This window comes from Triticum dicoccoides, chromosome 4A (assembly GCF_002162155.2).
Source record: "Triticum dicoccoides isolate Atlit2015 ecotype Zavitan chromosome 4A, WEW_v2.0, whole genome shotgun sequence".
Taxonomy (NCBI): domain Eukaryota; kingdom Viridiplantae; phylum Streptophyta; class Magnoliopsida; order Poales; family Poaceae; genus Triticum; species Triticum dicoccoides.
This window is the reverse complement of record NC_041386.1, coordinates 298,050,218-298,056,085: the sequence shown is the minus strand read 5'-3', so window position 1 is coordinate 298,056,085 and position 5,868 is coordinate 298,050,218.

Here is a 5,868-nt window from a genome sequence, read left to right as displayed (position 1 = left end):
CGGACGTGGTGGCGGCCGGCGAAGCGTGCAGCGGCGCGTCGGAGAAACGCGGGCGGCGCGGGGCGGCGACCAGGGCAGCGGGAGGCGCGGGGCACGGCGTGCTAGGCGGCGAGCAAGACGACGGGCGGCGGCGAGCGCGGCGGGGGCGGTGGTCGCCGGCGAGGTGGTGTGAAGCAACTCCGGTGACCGGAAGCGAAGAAGACGGCGGGGCGGACGGCGCGGCTCGGTCGGGAGGGCGGCGCGGCAGATCCGGGCCGGGCGGGCCGGATCTTGGTGTCTCGGGCCCGGCGGCGCGGGGACGGCGGCGGCGATAGGTGGCGGCACAGGGTTGGCTGAGGCGGCGGTGCGGGGTGACGTGGCGACACCTCATTCGCTGGAGTGAGGTGGCGCGGGATGGACGCGTCCGCCAGTGAGCGGACATGTCCGGCGGTGCGGAGGGAGTTGGATCTAGGGTTTGCCTGCGTGAGAAATTCGGAGGGATACACATATTTATAGGTAGAGGGAGCTAGGAGAGTCCAAATGAGTTGCGGTTTTCGGCCACGTGATCGTGATCGAACGACCGAGATGATGGGGGAGGGTTAGGTGGGTTTGGGGCCACTTTGGAAGGATGTTGGGATGCAACACACACGAGGCCTTTTTGGTCCCGTAGTTAACCGTTGGAGTATCAAACGAAGTCCAAATGATAAGAAACTTGACAGGCGGTCTACCGGTAGTAAATCAAGGCCGCATGACATGTCTTGGTCCAATCCGGAAATGTTTAACACCCGCACATGATAAGAGGTAGAAAGGGACACCGGGTGACATAGGAGCGCCGGATTGCAAAACAGACAACGGGGAAAATGCTCGGATGCATGAGACGAACATGTATGCAAATGAAATGCACATGATGACATGATATGCAATGCATGACACGCAAGCAATGACAAGGCAACAACAGCGAATAGCTGGAGGACACCTGGCACATCGGTCTCGGGGCGTTACAACATGGCAAGCATTTTACGGAAAGCACCATGAACAAAGTGCGAACCACCATCAGTCATTAAATATCTTGGGACTCCAAACCTTGGGAAAATAACTTCCTTAAGAATTTTAATAGAGGTGTTGTGATCAGCACTACTAGTTGGAATAGCTTCTTCCCATCTAGTAACATAATCAATAGCAACCAAAATATGTGTATACCCATTAGAGGAAGGAAAAGGTCCCATGTAATCAAATCCCCAAACATCAAATGGTTCAATAGCAAGTGAATAATTCATATGCATTTCTTAACGCTTACCGATATTACCTATCCTTTCACATTCATCACAAGATAAGATGAACTTACGAGCATCCTTGAAGAGAGTAGGCCAATAAAATCCAGATTGCAATACCTTGTGAGCAGTTCTATCTCCAGCATGATGACCTCCATAAGCCTCGGAGTGACATTTCCATAGTATTTGTCCCCGTTCATGCTCAGGTACACAACGTCTAATAATACCATCTACTCCTTCTTTATAAAGATGCAGGTCATCCCAAAACTAAAGTCTTAAATCATAGAAGAATTTTTTTCTTTTGTTGGTATTTAAAGCTAGGTGGTAAATATTTAGCAACAATGTAATTAGCATAATCAGCATACCAAGGAGTACTATGAGAAACATTTATTGCAGCTAACTTCTCATCAAGAAAACTATCATCAATAGGTAGTGGGTCATCAAGCACATTTGCAAGCCTAGACAAATTATCAGCAACTGGGTTCTTAGCTCCTTTTCTATCAATGACATGTAAATCAAATTTTTGTAACAAGATAACCCATCGAATAAGTCTAGGTTTAGCATCTTTCTTTTCCATCAGATATTTAATAGCAGCATAGTCTGTGTGAACGGTTACTTCGGAATCAACAATATAAGGTCTAAATTTATCACAAGCAAACACAACTACTAAGAATTTCTTTTCAGTAGTAGCATAATCTCTTTGAGCATTGTCTAGAGTTTTACTAGCATAATGAATAACTTGTAACACCCCGAACACACCCGCCGGTGGTCGCTACTCCTAGCGGGATCTAGACTGGCCCCACGGTTCAATTCTAGTCTTTTCTACGCACTTTATCCTCACTCATGCGCACCCGGGAGCAACTTCCCGGTCGGTCACCCATCCTAAAATTACTCCAAGCTGAGCATGCTTAACTTTAGAGTTCTTTCCGAATGGGCTCCCGAAAAAAAGGAATTCCTTATTGATATGAGTAGTCTACCATCCCTAATAAGCCAGGATATCACATACACCGCCACTCAGAGGAACCGACATCCTTGTCGGGCCCTAGCAACAATCCCTCTTGGCACATACGTCTGTGCGTCCAGTCCGGCACATGTTCCATGCCGTGTGCCACGACGGGTCACAAACGTCATGCACAACATGACCGCGCACCTGTCCGCAAACATCCGTGTAACCGCGAGGGTCAGCTCTGATACCAACTTGTAGCGCCCCGGACACACCCGCCGGTGGCCATTACTCCTAGAAGGATCTAGACTGGCCCCACAGATCAATACTAGTCTTTTCTGTGGACTTTGTCCTCACTCATGTGCACCCGGGAGCAACTTCTTGGTCGGTCACCCATCCTGAAACTACTCCAAGATGAGCACGCTTAACTTTGGAGTTCTTTCCAAATGGGCTCTCAGAAAAGAAGGAATTCCTTATTGATATGAGTAGTCTATCATCCCTAATAAGCTAGGCTATCACAATAACATTAAGTTTCTTGTCAACTCTTTGTCCTAGAACAGCACCAACAACATAATCACTAGCATCACACATAATTTCGAAAGGCAAGTTCCAATCAGGTGGTTGAACAATAGGTGCAGAAATTAAGGCTTTCTTAAGTGTGTGAAAGGCTTCCAAAAATCATCAAAAACAAAAGGAATGTCCCTCCGCAAGAGAATAGTAAGAGGCCTAGATATTTTTGAAAAGTCTTTGATAAATCTCCTATAGAAACCAGCATGACCTAAGAAACTACGAATACCTTTTATATCTTTAGGACATGGCATTTTCTCAATTGCATCAACCTTAGCTTTGTCCACTTAAATACCTCTTTTAGAAATTTTGTGACCCAAGACAATGCCTTCATTAACCATAAAGTGGCACTTCTCCCAATTCAAGACAAGATTTGGTTGTTCACATCTCTGCAAAACTCGATCAAGATTGCTTAAACAATCATCAAAATACTTCCCATAAACAGAAAAGTCATCCATGAAAACCTCAACAATCTTTTCACAAAAGTGAGAGAATATAGAAGTCATACATCTTTGAAAGGTAGCAGGTGCATTACGTCTATAAGCATAGGTTCCAAAGGGACAAGTAAAAGTAGTTTTTCTTGATGAGGTTGAGAAACAAGTATTTCTGAAAAGCCAGAATATCCATCAGGGATGCAAAAGTGTGTGTGCTTAGATAATCCTTCAAGCATTTGATCAATAAAAGGCAGAGGGTAATGATCCTTTCTAGTTGCTTTGTTTAATTTTCTAAAATCAGTTACCATTCTATAGCCTGTGATAATTCTTTGTGGAATAAGTTCATTCTTATCATTAGGAACAACAGTTATACCTCCTTTCTTTGGAACACAATGAACAAGGCTTACCCATCTACTATCAGCTATGGGATAAATTATACCTGCTTCCAGAAGTTTTAATATTTCCGTTTTTACCACTTCTTTCATCTTAGGATTTAACCGACATTGGTGATCAACAACGGGTTTAGCATCAGGTTCCATATTAATTTTGTGCTGACATAGAGTGGGACTAATGCCCTTTAAATCATCAAGAGTATATCCAATAGCGGCTCGGTGCTTCCTTAGAACTTTCAATAATCTTTCATCTTCATGTTTTGAAAGGTTAACACTAATTGTAACAGGATATATCTTCTTTTCATCAAGATAGGCATATTTCAAAGTGTCTGGCAATTGTTTTAACTCAAACACAAGATCACATTTAGGTGGAGGAGGACCTCCTAGAGTTTCAATAGGAAAATTGTGTTTAACCAGAGGACATTGTTCAAAGAAAATTTTATCTATTTCATTTCTTTCATGCATATGAAAATCATTCTCATGGTCTAGCAAATATTGTTCTAAAGGATTAGTAGGTGGTACAGCAATAGAAGCAAGACCAATTAATTCATCCTTACTAGGCAATTCTTTTTCATGAAGCTTTCTACTAAACTTGGAAAAATTAAACTCATGAGACTCATTACCAAAACTAACACCAACAGTTTTTTCTCACAATCTATCTTAGCATTAACGGTGTTCAAGAAGGGTCTACCAAAAATAATGGGACAAAAGGCATCTTGTGGGGAACCAAGAACAAGAAAATCAATAGGGTATTTTATTTTCCCACACAAGACTTCAACATCTCTAACAATCCCATTTGGTGATATAGTGTCTCTATTAGCAATTTTAATAGTAACATCTATTTCTTCTATCTCTGCAGTGCTATGTCATTCATAATTTCTTGGTATAAGGTGTAAGGAATTGCACTCACACTAGCACTAACATCACATAAACCATGATAACAGTGATCACCTATTTTGACTGAGATGACAGGCATGCCAACAACAGGTCTATGTTTATCTTTCTTATCAGGTTTGGCAATTCTAGTAGCTTCTTCACAGAAGTAAATAACATGCCCATCCATATCTTCCTCCAAGAGATATTTAACCATAGCCATACTAGGTTCAACTTTAATTTGTTCATCAGGTTTAGGTGTTCTAATATAGATTTTGTTAACCACAGTTGAAACTTTAGCATGTTCCTTTATCCTAACAGGGAAAGGTGGATTCTCAATATAAGCAGAAGGAACAACTAGATGAACATTATAAAGTATAGTTTCTTCTTTAATTGGTACTGGTTGTTTAATTTCTTCTTTAATAGGTGGGTGATATTTAAACCACTTCTCTTTAGGGAGTTCAACATGAGTAACAAATGATTCACAAAAGGAGGCTACTATCTCAGAGTAAAGTCCATATTTAGTGCTAAACTTTTGAAAAGCATCGGTATCCATAAAAGATTTAACACAATCATACTCAAGTTTAATACCTGACTCTTTACCTTTTTCGAGTTCCCAATCTTCAGAGTTGGGTTTAATTCTTTCCAAAAGATCCCACTGGAATTCAATAGTCTTCTTCATAAAGGAACCAGCACAAGAAGTATCAAGCATGGTTTGATCATTACGAGAAAGCCGAGCATAAAAATTCTGAATAATAATTTCTCTTCAGAGATCATGATTGGGGCATGAATATAACATTGACTTAAGCCTCCCCAAGCTAGAGCGACACTTTCTCCTTCACGAGGCCAATAATTATATATATATAATTCCGATCACGATGAACTAGATGCATATGATAAATTTTTTGGTGGAACTCCAATTCAAACGATTCCAATTCCATGATCCAATATCATTGCACAGCCTATACCATGCTAATGCTTTTCCCTTCAAAGATAAAGGGAAAACCTTCTTCATAACTTTATCTCTGGGTAAACCTACAAGCTTAAACAATCCACAAATTTGTTCCACATATATCAAGTGCATATCAAGATGTTTGGTTCCATCTCCTACATAAGGATTAGCTAGCAATTGTTCTATCATACCCGAAGGAATTTCATATTCAATATTTTCAGTAGGTGCAGTAGGTTGAGGGGTAGCTAACTGTTGTTCCGGACGAGGTGAAGATACCCCGAACAAACCCCTCAAAGGATTGTTTTCCATAGTAACAAGTGACAATAAATTTCAGCACACTAAATAAATGTTTCCTTACCAAAGGCCCTTCACTCCCCAACAACGGCACCAGAAAATAGCCTTGATGACCCACAAGTATAGGGGATCAATTGTAGCTCTTTTTGATAAGTAAGAATGT